Here is a 25,043-nt window from a genome sequence, read left to right as displayed (position 1 = left end):
TTAAAGCCTAAGTTTAACATACAGATTTGCCACTGTAAAAACAAATACAAATTTCCTTCAAAATTGTCATCAAACAATCGATGCTTGTTTATTCCAATCTGAATGTGCAGTGCTAGAAAATCTTCAACCCAGAATCTGAACAGCTAAGTATTTCCCTGGGGGTGTTACGACACCATATGAAAGCATGTATATCTGAACCTTCTACTGCAATGAATGAATCTAAAATACCAGAATGTGTACATGTACATTAAGGGGAGCATAAAAGTTGTACATTCCCTGATTAAATTTCTACCGTTCAAAATTCACTTTGGAAAATGTGAAAGTTTGGCTTTCAAGATATTTTAACAAGTGATCCCGTGAAACAAAGTAAACCTGAAATTGAGGAAAAAATTTGGATACCTGTGTGATAGTCAATCCAGCCATGGCAAGCCCAGTTGAAGTGCCCCATTGCATATTTCAATAGGGTGAATTTGACGAATACAGCACACCGACACAGAAACAGGTCTCCACACGGCACGTCCCTGTGCATTTCTGATGACTGGAGTCAGGTGTATGTGTAAACAGCAACACTGGCCTCAAACCTGGCCCAGCGCACTGCTGGAAACCAATGATGGAAACTGCACAAGGAACGCTATGAGCAGCACCACGGAAACTGTCAAACCCAACTGAACACACCCCTGATTTTATAGAACAAGACTATTGATTGCATCACATGGGTCAGGGAAATTAATTGATTAATTAAATATGCGCAAATGAAGTCTTTTGTTTAGATTCACTCAGCAGTGGCTGCAATTTTTTCATCTGCTAATTATGCATATTAAAAACAGCACCTCTAGCTGAGTTACAAATTGCAATATGGCTGCATGTCTCATTTGAATGGGGATTGTTTGCCATAATGATTAATAGGCAAACTACAATCACCTGGGTTCATAGAGTTCTTATTTACACACAGCCTTGGGCAATATTTCAAATATCAAGTTGCCACTCTGACAATTTTTCACATTATACTCTTAGCAAAGCAAAATGTCATTCTCAATAGTTTTCTGAATAAATCCAGCTTCAATTCATCACCGATGGGCAAAGTTCAGGGTATCCATGGTAACTACCAAACAACTTATTACAGACTTTTGCCAGTCATGCTACTAATAGCTCAAAAAGTATTAGAAAACCATTTCATATAAATTCTCTCTAACAACAGACCAACACTATCATTTTTCTTCAAATCAGGTATAATTACACCAAAGAAAAATCTTTTATACTCTTATTGGAACAGGGTCACATATACAATGCAGGAATTTTTAAAAATCGAATGTTCATGGTACAACTTTCATTTAAATTTCTTATCTCTTTTTGTGTACTACACTACATTTCCGTATTTATTGAGAGAATATATATATATATATATATATATATATATATACCAGGTATATATATATATTTAATAGCATGTATATACACACACACACAAACACACACACATAATTGTATAAGCACACATATATCATTTACACTTTCACAATCCTATTTAAATTAATCTTCCATGATTTTTGTAAGTTATCCACAAGTTATGTTTATGTCATAAATGCAGTCTGGTTCAAAGTTTGCCTCAAACATCATTTATCTTCACACACAAATTTTATGTGATTTCTTCCTGACAGAAATTGTAATGGCAGTAACAAAGACTGGTCTTTAACACTGCCATGCTGCCTGACTTGAAACTAAGGAGTTCTTCAACTGGTCGAGACAAAGACAAAAGACTCATTTGCATATATTGACTTGACGAAACCAAAACCTAACATATGTCTTCTGCAGATGTTGCTTTTCATCTTTTTATGAAAATGTAAAACAATCAAAGTTAATTCATGACTGTCAAGTTGAGTGCGTACTAATTTGATAAAGATTCCATTGCCGGAAAAGACCATTTACAGGGTGCACTTACCAGAAGATCAATTTTTACATCTTCAAAACAATAGAATCCAACATCTGTTTATTGGTGTAATTGTCTCGTTGCCAATAAAAGTCTACAAAGGCACGCTTCGTATTGTGGAATGAATGAGATATCTTTGATTTTTGACGTCATGGAATGCATTTGGCTTTAAGAGGTTTTCACGGTGATTTCTGCTTCATTGATCAACCAACTTACCCAGGGTGGATTGTGAATACGGTATTAGTGTTTGCACAGAGCTACTCTCACTTCTTTACCTACATTTACATCAATGTCCCAGCAATCATTTCTAAATTGTCCTCTTACAGGGGATTATCTGAATGAACTTTTAAAATGATGTAGTTTTTTTTCTGTACAGCGGGTAAAGTTTGTGATCGTTGTACTCCTTCTCCATAACCCTCTTAACCTTCCTCGAAAGGGAGGGGATTTACACGTCTGTATCCTGGAGGGGGTTGAGACATGCACCATTTGGAGAAAACATATTTTATCACAGTGGGCTCAATGAGTAATGAACTTAGGTAGAACACGCCTCGGGGACAGATATTCAGACTCTCAAAGTTTAAAATTTTCTGATCTTTTTTGATCTACCACTTGTTGGGGTTCATTTTAAAGCTATTGGTGTAAGAAAACTTTTTACTGTCCAAGTTTTTCGACAATTGAAAATTCAATTTTTCTCTATAGAGTTAACACAGGAATGGCGGCCATTTTGAATTTCAAATATCTGTAAATCTTGGGTAATTTGTGTCTCTAGTACCAAAATTTCCGCGGTGACTCCTGATTTTTATTCTTGATTATGAAAGAGACTTATCAAAAGATTCCTTGAGGAAAGTTTGAGCAAAAGTTTAAATCTCACTTTCCAGGCCCATACTACCTTAAGAATGCACACATCAGATTTCTAGAGCTTGTACCATAATCTGTGATATTGCTATTAGAAGATGAACCTGCAGTTTCTGAGTTTTTAAAATATCTGCGTCAAAACTTCTTACATGTCAATTGCTTTTAGTTGAATTTTCATTTTCAACATAGTGAGTGCATCTTGGGAACAAACAGACGTTTCACTTTACATTTTGGTGAAATGCCCAGCGTAACATGAATAAGCCTACTGACAATCGACTGAAATCCAGCCTTGATTATTCACTAGCTAAATCTAACTTCTCTCCCTTCTCTAACTCCCTCCTCACAAATCCACTGTAGACGCCAAATTCTTAGCCTGGGCCTCCAATCACAACATCCAAATGCTTTTGTTTCAACTGCACAATATTTTAAGTGGCAGCAGTACTACATTCCATTACATTATGCATGCAATGTCTCACGCAAACAGAACCTACATAACAACATGCCTCGGGGGAAACTTTAATTCAATCAAGCACTGACGTGAATTTTATTACAAAAAATATGGGATTGTTTTTCTATGACACTGGTCCAATATTCGTGATGACATTTACATTTAAACTAGTTACTACAGACCCTCTTTGTTTCTCTGGATGCCTTTCCAGAGAGAAAAACAGAAAGCAGGTTAACCTCTGGGTTTTTTTTCAAAGCACGATGGCAGGGAGATTTGGTGTTTGCTCTAAATAAATGTTGCAGATTGGGTGGAGTTACAGATGGTTATTATAACATACGCGATTGATTGATATTTGCCGGCTGGTTCATTCATTCATTCTCATTCACTCATTCACTCATTCCTTCATTCATTCATTCATTCATTCATTCATTCATTCATTCATTCATTCATTCTCATTCACTCCATTCATTCATTCATCTATTCATTCATTTACTCATTCTCTCATTCATTCATTCATGCATTCATTCATTCATTCATTCATTCATTCATTCATTCAACCCATTGTCATCTGACAGATGAAAACCCTACAACAGAACAAGTTACCCACCACTCCTACTACTGCAAGGGTTCATGAAAAGCAAAATGCATCTCTAAACGGAACAGCAGACTCACACTACAGATATTCAAATTAATCCCACCTTTGTCAAAATTTTTCACGAGGTGCTAGCCTTTGACACGAACACACAGATATTACATGACAAGATCTATGCCTCTGATTTGCGGACGGTACACGAATACTGAAAACGCATTTGAGACTGCGTTGTGAAGGAAAAGGTAATTCCATTACTCATTCAATACGGTTCAACTGAAGTGGGAAGGCATTTTCCGTGACTCAGTTACACAACAAAGCAGTTTTGATGTAAGTCAACACATACCGATGAAGGCACTCAAATACAATTATGATAATCTGTAAGTGAACACAACAAGGTGTATAGACCTGTAAGTTCTTACATTCACTGTGATGAAAATATGAAGGAGGCGACAAATCTAACAGATACATGCAGATATCAGCAGCACTGAAATAACAGGACAACTGAAATGTTGAACTCATGCAGAAAAGAAAATCCATACACTGTATATGAATGGGATCAACAGAAGGACATGCAGGTAGTTCACTACAATAATCACACATGACAATGTGGGCAATATTAAAATCTGTGGTCTGCCACAAGGACAATGCTGTATGACCAAAATGATAGTGCTGAATTCATGGATGCACAGAACTGCAGGAAACTTTTCCATGCAGAACAACAGTCAAATTGCGGGACACAAGTTGTGATCTTGCCTAAGCTTCAGTTGTTGTCACCTTTCTAAAACAAGTACCAGGTCAGTGTGTGAGTGGAATGACTTCATACAAGTGGAAAAGATTGTTTTTATGACACCTGTTTGTCAGTGTAGTTAGGAACAGACCGTATGCATGTGCTGTACTGGGTACTGCACTTCAAATATTCTACATTTCTAACCATGGATGAAAAGTTACTGAGAGCAAAGTCTTGCTATAGGTCTGCATGTATGCTTTCAAACATCAAACCACTTTTTGCGAAACATGTCACTATTGGTATGTAATCAGATGATCAATTCAGAATATTAGGTATACTATGGTACGCTTGTTTAAAAAAGTGTGCTTTTCAGGCATAAGGTGGGTTGGAATAAACACTGCAGTGCATCTGTCCAGGACACAAATAGACAGTTGCAATCGAATCGGACTGGATACTTTGGTTCTGTTTTCTAAATATTTTCTTATTCTACTCCCAAAAGCATGCCCAGCAGTAAACTTGTCTACATACACTGTGTGAGTGTAATGTCTGATGTTGTTGTTGTTGTTGTTTTTATTGTTGTTTACAATTGAATTTCACCCAAGAATAGAATTTGTTTGTCATCAACAAAATTATACCTGTTTTGATAGATTGTGTTGGCAGGCTCAAACTTCATACGAATGGAGACCGGCGTGAAAATTGGCTCGTTTTTCGGAACTAAAATACTGAAAATAACATCAAAAGTTATCGTTGCTTTAAACTGCTATGGTTTTTCACGGATGAATTTATTAACCAAAGCCCTCGTCAAAGCCAGTGACCCTCTGAAAAGCAGAGAAATGTCGCATCCAGATGAGACAATAACTAAATGAAAAGATTGAACAAGCAGGATGATGTACTGCGGCAATTTGGTGAAAATCAAACATTATCCAGTCAAGGCATTGATTGAGAGATAATCCTATTAGTAAATTTACAAATGCCATGGTGACACACCATCATTGATTACTATACCACGGCATTGTCAAAACCTCCAATACTTTCCACTATTAATTCAATTTTGTCGGTAACGTTTCCTCACACAGAAAGAAAGGGAAAGAAAATCAATGGATGTCATCTGTCACGGGCAGTTCTTCTACAGACAATGTCACAATAGCTTCTCTGCGACAATTTCATACTGAAGCCCATTTTCTAACTACAAATCAACTTTATGTTGCCTTTTCGCCTTACTAGAATTATTGTTCTATTTCATGCATTTTCCTTAAGGGCAAAGCCATTCCATCTTTCACACAGGACAGTCTATGTACGGCAAAGGTACCGATCTTTTCATATCACAAAGAAGGTGAACAGACAATTCTACATAAATTCAGAACATTTATGCAACTAGATACTATGCTACAGCTGTACAAATGACATTACCATAATTTACATGTCTTGCTGAAATTGAAACTGTAGCAGAGTTTCAATCACATTTGAAAGAAATATGTGAAAATATACAGTCAAATTCATATTCTCTCTCTCTCTCTCTCTCTCTCTCTCTCTCTCTCTCTCTCTCTCTCTCCCCCCCCCCACCTCCCCCAACCTACCACTTACACATGGAAATTACCCTGAGATAAAAGCACAATTACTGAACTAAAAAGGTCCCTTGAGAACATCAAGATTGTAGATTACAACAATTTGCAATAGCATGGGTTAAAAGGGATTTGTCGTAACTACACTTGCTTCTCAAGTCTTCCTAAAAATCAATTGACTGTGGTTGGTTATATAACTCTCAATTTCAGTCCACTGTCAATAATTAGTATTTCACGACAAAAAAATCAATTTAGTTTTGATTTTTAAGTATGGAAAAAGTTTGATGGCATTGGTAAAGCTAAGCGAAAAAAAGCGAAAACATTGCCAGCAACCCCACCATTGTAACATTTGGTAATCCAAAATATTTTTTTCATTTCAAAAATACGGGTATTTTCATTTTTTTGTATGAAGCTATAAGTCATTGCAAGCAAAAACTAAAATGAGAAAATCTTTAGAAGATTCTGACCAGCCTGTTCATGTTTTTCTGAGGTGCGTGTTAGAAAACAAATACATTTTTTGCATGGGACATACCGGTATATAAATTACATAAGTATATTGGGAATAGAACGTGACAGTGTCGTATTTCCTTAACAGTGAAATTTAATAGAGAACTCTTGATACAAAATACACTGACAAGATATTGAATTCATCATTAAACCACAATATCAATAGATGATATTTGAAATCACAACGACTGTGACTCATCAGTAATTGCAGCAATGATAACACTTTTATTTTTTTAATTGCTGCAAAATATTTCTAGAACAGAAAAAAACATGCAAAATTTGACAGTGTGAGTAGCAGACTCACTATCAGAGGACGGTGAGTTCAAGACTCTAGCACGGTGTTGTGCCCTTGAGCAAGGCACTTTACTCCTCATTGCTTCATTGGGTAATAGGTACATGTAGTGGATACCTCATCCTGTAATTTGGCTTTTGCCTGTTGGATGATTGTGAACATACATATAGTATGACAGTACCAACCATAGTTGTCTGTCATCATCAAAAAACAGCTTTTACCTCTCAACAATTTATATATTACCCAGCTGGTGACTAAACTGGTGGCTACAAATGTAGGTGACTAGCATAAAACAAAACTGGTTTTGTGACTTTCTTTGGCCATTAGCCAACAGGGTAGCAGATAAATAATTTACCAAACCCTTTGCACAAATAGTTAGTCTGCCTGTCACACAATATTCTCATTTTTTGCACGAATTTCTGACTTGGAAACTGTTACACTTATATGTAATGTATGATTGTGAATAAGTTATCTACAAAAAGTGTAAAATCGAGGTGGCAGTAAGACTCGGACTTGTAGCATGTAAAAATCTTTGAATTCCTTGGTGAAAAGTCACGGCAACGTCGCTTTGGACCAAAGATGTGTTTCAGAGTTGATGGTAGAGGCCATTGGTTGTACATGTCATATCAGAGTGAAGGCTGAGTATAGGGTTACTGGTATGTACACATATAGGATACCATGCTTGGAGAATAGGTCAAACCCGAATTCGAATGGACCACGGTACAGAGGAAACCCACGTGTGCAAACGCCCATAGAAGTACGTGTATTTCCATACGCGTTTGAGCACGTGTGGGTTTGTTTGTACCACCATCACGCCATCTCTCGGGCGTACTGAGTCTGTAGAAGACATCGCGTCCTTTTTTATTCCAGAGAAGAACCGTTCGAAGAGAGCAGACCAGACTGTCGCTCCAAGCAAATCATGGAACAGGAAATCAAAAGACAAGAATATACGCAACACAAGACGGCGTGAACTGGTGAAACGCCTTGGTTGCAGTACATTAGAAGCAAACAGGCAAAGTAAAATGGAGCAGGAATAATACATCAACACAGCAGACGCAAGGAAAGTCACAAATCTATGAATCATTTAAAAGTCAAACTACGAAAACTACATTGTCATATAATCCAGGTGTTAGGAAACATGAATGTAACACGAAAAACACTATTGGAAACAACAGTCAATTTATATTTTTGATGTTGAGGCTGTAAAGCACACATGCACATATTAAAATTAATTACTTGTGTCATTGATTTCAATGTTATACCTATAAAATCTCAAACATTATGACTGGTATTCTTTGCACTGAAAAAACTCCCAAAAGGTGGAGTATCGCCCATTACAGAGGAATAAACTGATTAGATCTAAGTGATGGAGTGGAGACCCTAATGGAAAACCATTTGTCAAATATTGACCGTGTAGTGTGAAAATACACGGCAGATAGAATGGTGTGTAATGAGTAGCTACATGAATTAAGTGCTTCATTGATTGGGCCTGTGAAAAGCCACATGTACTTAATCAGATTTTGGAACTCACTGGAGCAGAAGAACAAACAAACAAACTAACAAGTACCGTGTATTGATGTGTTTGGTCAAGTAAAATACACACAGTGCAAATGCATGCTTAACGTTTGAAATCCAACTAATTAGCAAAGTGATCCTAGGAATCACAGAAACAGTACTGTACTTCAATATATTCAAAATTTCAATTTTATTGTCCATTCATGTATTTCTTTTATTTTTGACATGACTGGGACAACAAAGTCACAATCACTTGGCATTATATTTGGCTTCTGTTTGTTTTCCTGCGAGCAGCTATTCATGTTGTTCTGCTACATGTATTACCGTAACTCTACCACGCTAGTATTTCTACACTCTCTCTCTCTCTCTCTCTCTCTCTCTCTCTCTCTCTCTCTCTCTCTGTTTGTAGATATAATAACAAATGCCTCAATAACACAATATATGGTACATACCAGAAATTATGCCATCAGAGTATTTACATGTTATATTTGTACTCCAGATGTGTGTAGATCTCTGGTGATTGATAATTCAATGTGTTTCAGTAAACAGTACTACATACTCTCACATGAAACAAATATATATTTTGGAAAGATAATGGCTTTTGTCCCTCTGTTAACCCTTTGAACACTGTAATTTTTTTCCCGCCCACATTTTTGTGCAACATTTTACCAATTTTTATTAATTTGTCTGTGATTTTTTTATAATTTTGGACCAAATGGATATTTTATTTCATTCGGTACAGTTTTTCTGAAATTTTTGGCAAAAAAATCTTGGAAAAAATTGGCTTGGGTTTATTTTATAAAGGGGACAAAAATAGCCTTTGGTGCTCAAAGGGTAAAATAGAGAACTGTATAATTAATATATAAATATACCTTGATATTACCCATAACACTGTAATTGGTATATATTCATCTCATTTTTAATAACGAGTTGTACTTCAAAACTGTTTGGCTATATTTAGTTACATTGGCACAGCAGTTGCAACTTAATACTTTTTTCACCTTTTTTATGTTATTTAATGTCAACCACAGTTTCTTGTTCATCTCACGGAAGCATGTTGAGATACACAGTATTCAGCTTGTTAACTCAGTCTGTAAATGTGTAGACTGCATTGTTATAGTTGATGAGTGAATTCTGATCCAAACTAGAATTCAAATGTAAACATTATCTTTGTATTTTAAACATATAGACACTGTGATAACAAGCTGAATAGAAAGTGTTTAAACATGCTTTGAAGAGAAATACAGGAAACTGCAACTGACATACGAAGTAAAAAATAGTGAGAAATTCATCAAAGTTTAAGCCTCTGCCATTTACAAGTTAAGTTCAATGCATTTGAGCATAACTGAAATTAAAAGCATCTTCAACACATTCCACATTTGATTTGATAAATTTTTTGTTCAAAACTTTAAGCAGTCTTCTGAATATGGAAGTTTTCACACATTTAGAGAAATTAAAATCATGTACTTGCATGTGTCCACAGAAAGTGTGCCTTATCACACCTTCAAAAGTACGAAAAACTTTGTACCGGTATGTAGTATGTACAGCCTGTATGTATGTATGTATGTATGTATGTATGTATGTATGTATGTATGTATGTATGTATGTATGCATGTTTGTATGTATGTTTAATATCAATGTATGTATGAGTGTGTGTATACATGTATGTATGTATGTATGTATTTATGTATGTATTTATGTATGTATGTATGAGTGTGTGTATGTATGTATGTATGTATGTATGTATGTATGTATGTATTTATGTATGTATGTATGTATGTATGTATGTATGTATGTATGTATGTATGTATGTACATGTATGTATGTATGTATATTTCCATGTAGGTATGTATGTATCTACATGTAGGTATGTATGTACGAATACACATATGTATATTTTACATATATTGTATCAGTGTGTGCTTGAATATGTTTGCATTTTATGTGCCAGTCTTATCTCCAGTCAATGGAATCATCACAGAACTAGAAGGCTTTTGCTATTTCTCAATCTTTGACCTTCTGTCTGCAAATATTTTCAAACCAAACATTTGCCAGGAAAAAAGCCATTGATATTTTATGCCATGACCATATCTCAATCTGAGTCAACTTTGACCGGAACAATAAATGTCTATTTTGCTGTAACAATTACAATCTCTTCCTGAATTTTGAATTCTAATGAAACAGAGACACTAACTACATCTGGAAGGAGCCATTACAGCTGCTGGTACTAGCCGCTGCCTTAAGGATGTTTGTCCTGATATCATAAATATTAATATTTTTATCTCTTTCTGTCTGATCACATCAAATTCTGTTCCAGACATTCCTAGTGAATCAATTTCAATTTTATCAACAAGCTCAATGAATATAAATACTCGGTATCTAAATATCAAATTACTTGTATCAATACTTAAAAATATGAGAATTAAATATTCATAAAGTTAATCACTTCAATAAATGGTAATACTATGAAGGCAATTTGGACAACACATCCTTGCTATATTATTCATGGCGCATGAACCAGAACATTAATTTTTCTTTTCAACCTTGAACAATTTCAAAGCAAGGCTGACAAGATGCCAACTGCCGTAAATTATAGCGCCACCACAAGGTCAGAAGTGAAACCAGACAGCACTTCAATTATCTCTTTGAAATGAATACAGATCAACTTCATGACACGGAAATGTATTTTTTGTGCAAATTCCATGCCACTTTAGGAAAGAGTAAATTCATATTGTCTACTTCAAGTTCCAGAACACTTCATGTTTGATGTTACTATATTTTACATACGACAACAGTGCTGAAAATTCTGCATAGCTGAAAGGGCTATTCAAAATATACACTTGTATGAGGGCGCTGTTAACTGGTACTTTATCACACACATGCAAAATTTATGGCAATTCTGGATTTTAATGATATACAACTGAAATTTTAGCCCATGACGTCATGACCTCCGCTGTTAATTGCTTTTAAATAATAAATAGAGGGTTATTACTCGCTTCCTTTCATATTTTCTATTCAAATAAGCCACATAAAATTGCAGACAGTTCTCGTCTGATCAATTTCACATTTGATCTGTACAATTGTTTTCACCAAGAGGGGAAAAGGGCTTCTTCTGACGGTTCTGATCCAAGTTGAAAGACTGAACACACACGATGTTCATACATAGTCACCAGGCAAAAACTGGAAATTTCCCCTGAATTCAAAATAGCTATTCTTCATTCCATCATGGTAAAACACCTAACTCTAAATGTAAATGCACTTGAACTATAAAATCTGTCCTCATCATTAAAGGCACATAGGTTCCTCTATCTTATTTCTGTATGTGGCCTTCCATTCCCTGTGACTTGTCAACAACATTTTTTTTATTTTGCCTCTGTGGAAGCACACTCTAACAGCAAGGAATAGGCCTATTTCAATTCGATAGAAATTACTTGATCTGGTCCCTAAGTATGTCACATAAATAAATGTATACATGCCCCCAGTATTTTAAATACCTGATCTCTTTGAATCGAGCATAGAATAAAAGCAGACATTTTAAAGGTCAAAAACCCTGCCTTGGATATGGATATGTCTACCCTCAACTGGGAATTGACTGTACATTTGATGCTCCTATGTATGTACATGTAATTGAGAAAACCAACCACTTTCTGGAACACACACATATGTATATTTACAACAAGCCATAAAGCTTTTATACAACGAAGAAATCGTTTCCAATTTCTTCACTTGAAACACTAGAGGGAGCTGTGATAGTGGTCAATTTGGAAAACAGACTCTCTGCTAGTTTGCATATAGATCATGTGGCTCATTTACATATTGCTTGATGACCTGGGGATCAGTGACGGTGAAATTAAATTACTTTCAAATCTAGGGGGTTTTCACTCAGCCAATATCAGTCATCAGTAACATGTACTGCCAATTACGTTCATCTTTGCCTCCCTGATGAAAATGCAAAAGATTGGCAGATTTGAGTATCATCTGTCAGTCCGGTTCCCGTTATGCCATTCCGTAACCTGATTGTTCATTCCTGTACGTTGTAATATCACGGTTAAGGTCAACTTACATAGTTCATGACAGACTGGTCTAATGGCACTGACTTTGAAATTCAAACACTCAGCAATTCTATCACAGAAGAACAATTTCTTGCCTTCATCAGTAGTATTTGTAGTCAAGACTGCTTGCAGCAGCCTCACGCATTCAAAATGATTTCCTAATTAAGATATCATTATTTTCAATTTCATTTTTTATATTACGTCTCAAGGGCTGTTTAATCCTCAGATTACATCTTCTTCACTGCTGTTCGACATTTTCAACTGCTCTTTCACACACAATCATTCTAGACATCAATTGAACTGCAGCAGCTCTAGGTAATTTTGTGTCTTTGTCAATTGTGGAAAAATTTATGACATCACCGTGCACAATGTGAATCTTGCAGACAACTCTATAACAAGTGTGCCTTTTTTACACAGATTTTAGGACTTTATGAATATATTTAAGGTACAATGCACCTCGACAACAGATATTCAGACTCAAATTTTTACAAATCTCTTCTTATCTACCCCTTGTGGGGGCTTATTTAAAAGCTCTTGGGGTGAGAAAAATTTCACCAGCTTAGGTTTTCGAAAATCAAAAATTGTATTTTTCTCCCTACAGTTAACACAGGGGCGGCAGCAGCGTGTTCATTTTTAGCCGGATGCCGGCCAAATTGACCGGCTACTTTCGTATTTTGGCCGGCTACTTTTCAGCACTGTTTCGCTCTCTGGCCCGGAAATTCTGGTTTTGATAACAATAATTAGATTTTTTTGGTGGTCTTGCAAGCCGCAGATAATATTTCAGAAGTGCCGATGTGGCTATATGTAGTCTAGCAATTTACGCGGTGAACTTGTTGCTATCACTGTGGTACCGCGATCAGCGAACGTGTTGTACTGTACACCGTGACTGGGAATCGCTCTCGAGGTGAACCTCGCTCGCCCGATCACAGCCCGAATTATTCCGACGTTCACATCGGGTATAGCCGAAAGTTGGACTAACATACAATTACGTTATGCCCGCGAATAGCCGACCATTTCCGAATGAAGCCGACTTTTGTTTCGCTCAAACGCGGAAGAGAAAGTCGACGCTTGAGAGCTTTGGTTTTCTGCGTAACAGTAGGGCCTAACCAGATGGGTTTGGTAGGTTTTTGATCAAATCTAAAGCGACCACAAGTCACTGAGTCTCATTTTTCATACTTTCGAAACGCCACGTCAATCTATCCATGGTCGATCACGATGTCAACTCAAGTCGATCGACATCGCGTTTTGTGGAGGGGCCGTAGTTGTGTGCATCGCGGAAGAGAAAGTCGACGCTTGAAAACTTTGATTTTCTGACTTTGTCTGTTGGTTTTGGGAGGTTTAGATCAAATCTTAATAAACAAAATATTACTTGGTCTCACTTTTCGTACTTTTGAAACGCTACGTCGATCACAGTGTCAAATTTCAGGTCGACCGATATCGCGTTGTGTGTACTGTGTTACAATTGACTACCGGTGCTTTGTACACACACGGTGTAGTACAGGCTGGCGTTCAGTGTCGTTAGTTTGAGGTTTTATCAAACATGAACACTGAAATTTAGCTTTCTTTTTCAATTATATTCAACATCAGCAAAAAAATCAATAATCAGCTCGCGGATTCGTTTTATTGTGAAATTAGTACAGTGAATTAAAATCACTGAAAATTGTGTTCCTATAATTCATTGAATTGAATAACTCTTTGATTTTACTGTATCTTCAATCAAGTTTATTTAAATCAGTAAAACACTTTGTACAGCCAGACTGGTCAGGATTCTAGCGGATCGTTATCTGGGTTGTGAAAACCCTAGGCCCCATTCTATGATGTATTTCAAAATGTTTGTTCAAGTCATGAGCTAAACATAATTCTACACAACAGTCTGGTGAAATTTTGCTATTATCCTTGTTAACTGAATGCAGTTGACAGGCCCGAGTGATATCAAATAATTTTTCTGACTTTTTAAAACTTTATCCCTTGAAAACATGTTGTAATTGGCAATGATAATGATTATTCTGTATTCTGAAATGGTCTTTACTACTGTACAAGAATGCATAAAATTACTCCAAAATGTCTTCAAAATTTAAACATTTCTTGCCCACAGGGACGGGGGACCCCGTCCCTGAAACCGTCCCCCTTTGTGTATGTTGAAATACCCTTTTATACACTGTATAAGAATGCATGAAATTGCTCAGAAATGTCTTCAAATTTAAAAATAATCCTTAACACTCTCATGCTGAAATGGTCTTTCATACATGAAATTACTCCAAAATGTCTTCAAATTTTAAAAATTTCTTGCACACAGGGAGGGGACCCCTCCCTTACACCCTCCCCCCTGTGTGTATGTTGGAATAGCCTTTTATACACTGTATAAGAATGCATGAAATTGCTCAGAACTGTCTCCCCCCCCCCCCCCCCCCCCCCCCCCCCCCCCGCCCGCCCAGGGAACCTCGTTGCACACAGAAGCTAACCGCCTACTTTTCTGAATTTTCCGCCTACTTCAAAAATTTTTGAGAACCCTGGCGGCAGCCATTTTGAATTTCAAATACCCCTAATGTTAGGTAATCACTTCTCCAGTACCAAACTTTTCACAGAGGCCCTGATTTTTATTCTTGATTTGGTGAGATCATGGTTGAAAGTTTCATTGAGGTAAGTTTGAGTAATAGTTTAAGTCTTTCACTTTCGAGGCGCATATTACCTAAAACATTTCCAGAGATTTCTATGAATGTCTATAATGCCACGTAAAAATACAAGTCATTGAGAGAGATCACTCCTGCATCTGAGAAGAGTCCTGCTTCAGTAGCATGCCTATAATCACCTCACGAATGGAAAGTGAAATGCTTTTATCACTCAGTTTGGAAATTCAACAGAAAGGGCAAGATCTAACTCAGTTTATTTTATACAGCTCCCTGTGGAATTAAGATGTAATGCAACCTTAATAGGAACATTGCCAAATGCATTTCAGTTCACATTGCAGCATTGAAGGACCACGAGGAATGACTTGTCAGAGATTGGGGGCACAATTATTTTCTTTAATTTTCTTTAATCAGAGGCAGAGATACACTGGTCTGTGTACTGATGCAAAGTAGGTATGAAAGTCAGCTTTTCATCAGATAAGTTGGTACTAGTCTTTTAATGTAAATCTTGTGACAATATCAGTGTATTTTTATGAAGGAGACAAGTTCAACAGGTGCACTCAACAAGCACAAAACAGGCAAAGCTATATAGCTTTAAGGTCAATCCGATTATCCTTCATTACCAGCAATGAAACCTATGTTTTCAAAATTGAGTACTTTGTTTACAAATTGAATGCATTAGTCGGTTATGTTATTTTATTGCATTAAAAGTGACATTACCATACAATAAATAGGTTATGGAAACATAGTATCGTTTTATCATTTTCTTTGGCTTTTACTATTTCAAATTAATCATGCATGTGTGATCTCTTGCCTGTACATGCATATTTTCTGCTTTGTCAATATATTTTCTGACTAGTCTTTATATGCATATTATCTGACCTGTCTACACATTATCTGACTAGTCCATATATGCATATATATTATCATACTTTTCTATACATCATCTGACCAGTCCATATGTAAATATTATCTGACTGATATATTACATGTATCTGACTAGTCTCAATATGCATATTATTTGACTTGTCTATTAAATTATCAAACTAGTCTTTATATGCATATTATCTGACTTGTTTACACATTATCTGAATTCTATATATGCATATTATCAGACTAGTGATATATTACAGTAACTAGTCTACATATGCATATTACTTGATCAGTTTACATGTACACATGTATATTATCTGACTTTTCCGTATATATGTATTTTTTGACAAGTCTATATATGCATATCAGACTTGTCTATACATGTATCTGACTCATCTAAGCATAATATCTGACTTGTCAATATACGCATGTTGCCTGACATCTCTATATATTTATATTTGAGCTCTCATAAAAGCAGTTAGCTTTAAGGAGAGTACTGCCGAAATCTTGCAATGCATATCTCGGCATAAATATTTACTCTTACTTCAATTACATAACTCTAAACTTATAAACATTGTAACCAAGTTTCAATAATGTTGCTAGGTAACATGAAACTCAATTTATTAACCTTGGGTGACCAAGGCAGTTAAAGTTCCGGCAGGTCGGAGACGAGAGGAAGTAATGAACTTCCGTTAGTGTTATACATTTATTTCTTCTTTGAAATGAAACCAATCAACAAACACATACACGAGCAGGTGCAGAATTGACCCAGTGATCATATTCATTTGCCAATTCTGAGCAGAAAGGGATAATTGAGTCGAAAGTTCAGATGAACCCTTGCCCATCACTTCATTTCACACTGACAGATGCACCAGGGAAATATATGATGTTCTGGCTGATTGGCTATCGTTATTTGAAATGAGCAACCCGGGTCAAGATGTTACGCCTGCTTATGGCTGTCTTGGGTACGTGTACATAGGTGGCAAATCATGTAATTCAAATTTTCAAATCCTACCGTAGTGCAGCGGCAATACCCCGGAGCCTTTTGAAGTAATAAATTTTATAAAACTGTGACACACATCCTTATGCAATCTGGGTTATCAAACTTTTATGAATTTCAGTTCAAATATTTCCAATTTCAACAACTCATCTTCCAGATGTCTCTATGTTTTTTTCAACTGTGTACATACATGTACAGGTATTCATGATGAAATCTATGAAAATGTGAACATCTTGTTCAGTTTCAGCAACTGTTCAAGAAATCAGCAGGAAAACTTGCACTGTCAAAATAAAGGGTTCTCCACATTGAGGGGTGGGCCATCCCTTTTTTTTTAGCAATTATTCATATTCTAGTAGCCACACAAAAGACTGTATTTTCACAACAAAGGAACAAGCAAATTATGCATTGTTATGTAAATTGCCATTATTCTGATTTCTCAAGTTGTGGAGAACACTGTTCAACCCTTTGAACCAAGCTCGGGAAAAAAATTCCGTATGATGTCATAGGTCACCAGGGGGTCAGGGTGCAAAGGGTTAAAGGTATACAGTCACCTGTGATCTAAATATGCCCATATATGGTCAAAGGGACATTCCTTGGTATTCAAAATGCCAATGTGAGGCGCTGTTTTTAAAAAAGCAGCCACCTGCTTAAAATCTGTGATTGGTTAGATTTTGCCTTTCCATGTTAACTGTGGCAAAATTAGAACAGGTGACAGTATACCTTTAAAATCAATTTATCCTATTACATATCACTTTGGATGGTTTGATTTATTTGATTGGGTTTGAAGACAACCATGTCACAATGAATGTGAAAGTTGAAGTGCACTGACACTGTACGACATTGACCTCAGCTAAATTGATGGCTTTATACAGTAATGCACTTTTAATGCCTCAATGTAATCTTTGAGTGCTTGTACTACAACTTTGTTACTTCAATTAAACTCTCTTCTTGCCTGTGGCATACCATGTCTTGATAAACGGAATGCAAAATTCTTTACTGTATCAATCTGCTTAATAACTCCACTTTTGCGAACTGAATGCTAATTATCAATCCCTAAAACACTGCAATAAAAGCACAGAACACACTACTGGTACTTCAATCTGATTAAAATCAGATGTAGGACTGGCAATGTTTCAATCTTTGCTTGTCCTTTGCTCTTCTCTTTGGCTGATAGTCGCCTCACTATATCTGACCAACTGCCATTGAGAATCACGTTCAAACCTCGCACTTGCAAGAGCAAATGTGGTTGCTTCAAACAAGATTTGAACGTGTGTATGTGAGATAACTGAGCACTTTCCGCTGGTTTATCTTGACTTCAAACAGGCAAAGTGAAGGCTGCAGTTGTGTCATCTGACTTTAAAGGTATACTGTCACCTGTTACAATTTTGCCACAGTTACCATGGAAAGAGAAAATCTAACCAATCACAGATTTTATATGGGTGACCGCTTTTTAAAAACAGCACCCTCACATGGGCATTTTGAATACCAAGGAACGCTCCTCTGACCATATATGGGCATATTTAGATTACAGGTGACTGTATACCTTTAATAGTTTAATGTTTCTTGACTTTGCGAGGCATCTCAAAGTTGAAACTGATTAGCATGAGCAATTTCATTCCCATTCTTATCAGTAGCTTCGTGGTGTCGCGGTGAAAATGGGAAGTGGGGTTGTACAACTCTTTCTGATTGGTCGGCTGTTCGGTCTGATATACACTGTATGGGATCTGAACAGGATCTTCTGTAGCAGCTGGTCTGATGTAGATAGGCAACTATCAGCCTACTAGACCAGCAAAGAACAAGCCAAGGTGGAAAGATACCCATCTCTACATTTCAATCAGTTTGATACTACTTAGTACATATATGATGTTCACTTGGGGTAATACCATCATCCCTTCTACTGTATGTTGTGGTTGTATATTATGAGCTACCCTCCTATTTGTGACTGTGTCTGTTGAGAGATTTTGCATAACAGCTATAGGACATATATACCCTGTTATCTTATTAGGTATGGTGCGACTTTAACCCTTTTCCTGCCAAGTCGGTGAAAATCCGCTTGAAATTCGGTGTAGCCAGAATCTAAGCACTGGTGACCGTTATTCTCCCAACCCGGTGGAAATCGGGCCCTTTTTGGGTACCCCCTTTCCTGCCAAGTTGACGGCACTACGTTTTGCTATCCCCTGTGCGTTTAGGGGTCACCCGAGGAGAGGTTTTCTGACAAGGAACGCCTTTTCCCCTCGAAATGGGTTCGCAGGGAGTCGATAGACAGGGAAAGGTGCAGAAACCTGTCCGCCAGTCCCCCACACCCGAGGGGGGCTGGTTTTTTTTTACCGCTTTTTAGCGGACTTGGCAGGATAGCATGGTGACGTTTTCTGGCGGAGTTGGACGTACTTGGCTGCCTGGCACTATAGAGATTGCTGCCGAACTTGACCAACTCGGCAATGCTAATCTAGAAGGCTACCTCTTGCAAACGACTTGGCAGATATGCCGATGGTGCGAGACGAAAGTCACTTATTCAGTTGTGCGTGACTGAAAATGAGAACGTATTTTGACGGGACGGCTCGACTTGTTCCTCGATGGAACGGATATGAACGACTCGGAAATATCATTACAAACTGGTGTCCGACGTACTAAGCTGGGCTTCAGCTCTGCAAGTTCAAGCCAGGCAACGTCCTTCACCGCCTTGGCCGTGCCATTCAATGGACGTAGCTTTGGATTTTTTATTTATTCCATCGTCCGAAGTATTGGCTCTGGTTTGCAGGCAAACGTATCCTCTTGCCGACGCATTAGTAACTACGTACGCTGTTTGCGTACAGAGAATTCAAAAGGTGACATAAGGTCAATATGCTACGGGGATACCGCCTGCAGTTAGCAGGGACTGCTTTTGTTATGCAAACCAGCTAGCAGTACAATATGGCTGCCAGGCATGTGGACACGTCGATGGCTAGAACAATGGAAGCATATTGCGTTGCACCCGTGCATCGCAAAAGTGAACTAAAGACTTGGGTGTAGTGACTGGTTATCACTGGTTAGCTGCAGCCCAAGCCATGTCGGTACAAACCCGTACCTGACTGAGGACCACTCGATTAAGTCAGTAATGAACGGTAACACTCGTAAGCCAACTCCCAACTGAGCTGGCTAAACTACGTGGAGCTGTGCTTCAATGGCTCAGCCATGTCGTTAATACAACGGCAAAAACGTAGTTTTTGTGCTACACTGCCAAGTCGTTTAAGGTACATATTCAATTGACCCTACCCTGGGGAAACAGGACAGGTTTGACGGTGCTTCTGCACCCCTAGCACGACCCTCAAGGTCTCTGACTAACAGACGAGTGAGGTGATGTTTGTGCCTAGCGGACGTGCGTAATACTGAAGGAGTTTATTTCGAAAAAATAAACATGAAACGGCAATAAAATGACGCACTCCCAGGGGCAAACAAAGCCGGTGACCTCAATTTTTTTCTGCAGTAACCCTTGAGCTCCTTCCCCTGTCTACGGGCATGTAGAAATTATCGAAGTCTAACACGTATAAGTACGGCTAAAACAACCCTGAAAATGGGCGATTTCTGCCAAAATGCCTGGCAGGATAACATGCAGGAGAGCCAATCTTTTACAGGCACATATTATGGGGCGGTTTTCTACTGACTTGGCAAAATAACGGACAAGGGCGCTCTGCAGGAATTAATATTACCAAAATGTGGCTTGACCTCCAAAGGGGGAAGCAAGGGGAAGGGGGAATGACCATATTGTGACCGGACAGAATACACACACTTAACTGTGACGTTCATTTGTAAATTCCCTTGGATTGTCATCCTGCCCACATATACCTCTGCAGGAAGGTTTGCAGACTCAGTGTAGACTGTGTTTAAATGCATTTATCGCATTACGTATCGATGGTAACGGTAGAGACAACAGCTGCACTGTATCTAGGTCTGCTATTTCCGTATGCTGCACAGACACCAACTACAAAAACACAATTCTTTATCCCATTTATCCATTACAGAACATTTGACCTACAGGGAATTGTTATGCCATCATGTTGGTGGATATCTGGGCACGGCTGCAGACCCCTCAATCCACTGGAATGTTAATCTCATAAAAACGTTTGTGAGTGAATAAATCTGATTACTAGTACAGTACATGTACAGTATAAACTTGCAGCAATCTCTTTTTTAGCAAATTTTCATTCTTGATGATTGGTGTATCTATTCCACGCCGCACAACATTTTAATGTTCAGAAAAGAACATGAATGAATTCAATGTGAGTTATGTAAATTTTATGATAATTAACCTTTGAGTGCTGTAATTTTTCCTACCAAAATTTCAGTATATTTTACCAATTTTTATGAATTTTTCTTTGATTTTTCTGATAATTTTGGACCAAAGGAACGTCACATTTCCTTTGCTAGAGCTTTTTATCAAAATTTTGGCAAAAATCTGAAAACAATTTTCTGGTGTATATTTTGTAAAGGTGACAGAAATTGACTTTGGCGCTCAAAGGGTTCATACAGTACCTAAGATCACACAAGATATTCACTGATGACATGTGATTAGAGATACTGCATTGGAGAGCCCCATAGCTGGATTGATATGCAAATTTTTCAAATATTACATTAAGATTTTTATCTGATTAGATCATTAAGCCATCTGTCCAAGGTAACCCACATGTAAGGACAGCTGATGACTCAGTAGATCAAATAAACTAATACAGACTTTAATTGGAGTGACATGACTCAGTGACTGTTGGAGAGTGCCTTTTCTTCCACCTGATTCTGTGAAATTACCAAGGGTTCAGAGGTCAACACAGGCAGTGTAATAGCTACAAGTAGGTCAATGGGAGTTTTATATGATGGGCCTGGCGTAAATAATGCCTGGTACCAGCTGTTTGCATGTCAACTCTTTTAATCATTTGATTTTTTTTCCCTAGCAAACAGAAAATAATGTTGCCTAATAAACATGAAGTGATAAAATGGATCTATTCACTCTTAATGGACAATGCGGATTAGGAAAGTGTTCCATGCATTATGGTATTACGAATACCACAGAAGGTGTTCTGTGTATCATGGCATCATAAAGATACGATTTTCGTCAAGTGTACTACATGTTACTGACTCTTGCCCTTCTGTTTGTTAAAGTAATGCATTCTCCCGACACACATACCAGTACAATCAGCACACCATTGTTAACACAAAATTAAATACACATCAGTAGACGTAGATATACTGACAATTCAACCCTTGAATGCAGATGACTGCTTTTTGTATATACAGAAAATGTATATACACAGACTAAAATCAGTAAGATAGTACCAAATAATTTATATTTTCCATTGAGAATGACTCATTACAACTTGATTTGCATATCCTCATAATGCTCATTAATACACTTTGCATAAATAAATATATCATTAAACGAATTATGACATTAGATTAAATATATAAATCTAATATAACCATCATTAAGTATTGAAATTGACCGACAGCTCAGACAAGGGCCACATCACTTGGTTTAAACCCAACATTGACTTCAATATTGTTGGATCGACTATACAAGGGAAATAGGAGTAAACAGGTTCACATTGCAATCTTTATGTAACATCTGCACAGAAAGACAATATCGGATAATTGTCAAAAGGTAATACACCACGTTTTGCATGTGTACTATACCTGACATAAAATGGGCAATCATTATCAGCCTGCTTATGGCCTTTGACCCCAATTAGCATGGATGTACTGTCACCTTCATGCCAAATTGCATCTTCAACACACTTTTTTTGCATGATAAATATGATGAATGTGGTGTTTCCTCCAGAAGGTTTGGGTACGTACATGTAGATTACATGCTGTCATGAGTGGATTAGCTTCACATGAAGCATTCTTGCTTTCTATTCCCAATGGCTCCGATACATCAGCAGGAATCTTCATGAAATGCCATGTGAATTCTAGTTCACCAGCAGTAATAAAAAAACAGCAGTACTAAAGCCCTGGTTCTTTCATAAATTTTTGTCACCACTGCCAATTTGCAAGATTTGTAGTGCCTTGTTCTTGAAAGTTGTGTCCAGTAAATGAGTTTGTTCGGAGGTAAAGCTGATTAAAAACATGCCTCTTTAAAAAAGACGCTTTGCATTTTGGTATGGTCAGACAGCACTGATGAACAGATGTACAAATCTTTTCTGTCCATCATATATCCACGAAGAAGGCCTCCGTAAAACAGACACATTAAACCTCTAGTCAACAGAATACTTGAAGCAGTAATAAAACCTATCTGTACAGACCGCTCTAAGAAATGACACTTACGTACCCCTATCAGATAGATACATGTAGGTAGCCATGCACAATAGAAAGATTTCCTGGATAAAAATGTGAAATTCTATTCAATTTGTACTTTCTGATTGAAAAATCATTCCTTATGCTAATACAAGATTCAAAGGAGAGATTCTAACTCTGTTCTACCTTTCCTAAAAGTAATTTGAAATTCTTCTCTTTTTATATAATGAGGAGATAAATCAGGGATGATTGTGTAAAATCTGGCATCACAGAAACAAGATAGCTAATATTCACCAACACTTGGCATTCAAAATGATCATCCTTCCTGTTAACTCTATGGGGAAAAAAATTGAATTTTGATTTTCACAGAAACGAGACGAAACCTTCATTTACTGCAGTCTTCACACAAGCAGTAAGAAGTAACAAGCTATTATAAACATATGAGAGATAGAACGTCTGCCCCAAGTGCACATTCTACCATAATGGAGAGGTGTCCACAATAGAAAAATACTTGTCCATATTATACATGGTAGATGGACAACCATAACGGTGCGACCACATATTTCTTTGCATTTCCTGTGTGTGCACAATTGTGGAGCAGCCCCTTAGGAAACAATGAACAGATCTCAAAATCTTGAAGATAAAGAATTACACCCAGTATAGAAGGATAACAATTAAGTTCAGTTGAAAACAAACAACAACGATTGGGGACCACCTTACAAATTTTTACATTTTTACCACATTACCAGAATCAATGAGGATTAGCATAGGACATCTAATTCTTATGGTATAGAACACTCCAACCATCTTATAATGGCAAGGTCAGAACAATGTACAGACAAAGGGGTGACTTGTCCTTGAAGGTTTAATTTATTCAACTCAAATGAGCACCAGTGAATTCCTGTGACCAAAGATGACGGGAAATATTCTCAATGCCACTTTTCTTCGGTTCAGAGCTGCGTAATCAGTCAATTTTGATAATTAGGAGCACTGCATAGGTCACTAAGTGTATTGGAAACTGAAGGTCATCAAAGGTCACTGTAACAAATTAAAATATCTCTGTGTTCACACCTTGAGAGATAGGGATATGACCTGACTCTCTGACATCACTAACCAAGGTCACACTTACAGAATTTCAAAATGTAGACATGATAATATCTTTACCTTTCCTACTCAAGATCTGACACCTGTGCTACACTGCAATAATATAGTCCATGAGGTTACAATAAATTATACACAATTACATGTTACATTTTCACAGGGCTCCATCAAACATTTTGACAACTACAGTCACCAGAGTTGACGGATCTGTAGTGTACCGTTATATGCTTGGTTTTAAAATTTTGCCACAAAATGACCGCTGCTTACTGTCAACTTCAAGTTTAATACATTCTCAGTAAACTTCAACTCAAATGTGTCAGTAGAAATGCAAGTAAATAGTTATCAATATTATTTCAATAAATTAAAACAAACCAACCTATCAACTGTCAGTATTCATTATTACAGATAAAATGGGAATTAACGAACCAGTTACAGATCTAATGACCCAATAATTGAATTAATTTGATTGATTAATTACTTAGTCAGTTCATTAATTATTGTTTTCTGCATACTTTTTACATATTTAATTGTTTGATTGATTGATTGATTGATTGATTAGTTAATAATCAATTAAATAAATAAATATGTAACAAGTCATCGTTGATGACACAGTCCCCACTTGTTAATGGGTATTTTGATTACAGGTCCTCAGAGAGGATAGAGTCCTCTTCATTAGGTCTGTGATAAAAATACTTTTGAATAAA

General features: G+C 37.1%; 1 protein-coding gene across 1 annotated transcript in view; it reads right to left on the bottom strand.

Moving 5' to 3' along the window:
- LOC139136468 (protein kinase C iota type-like) overlaps positions 1-25,043 on the bottom strand; it is an 88,548-nt gene that overhangs the window by 50,087 nt on the left and 13,418 nt on the right. The gene's annotated exons all lie outside the window — the stretch shown is intronic.

Source organism: Ptychodera flava, chromosome 7, assembly GCF_041260155.1.
Source record: "Ptychodera flava strain L36383 chromosome 7, AS_Pfla_20210202, whole genome shotgun sequence".
In the NCBI taxonomy this organism is placed as follows: domain Eukaryota; kingdom Metazoa; phylum Hemichordata; class Enteropneusta; family Ptychoderidae; genus Ptychodera; species Ptychodera flava.
This window is presented reverse-complemented; position numbering and strand designations above follow the sequence as displayed.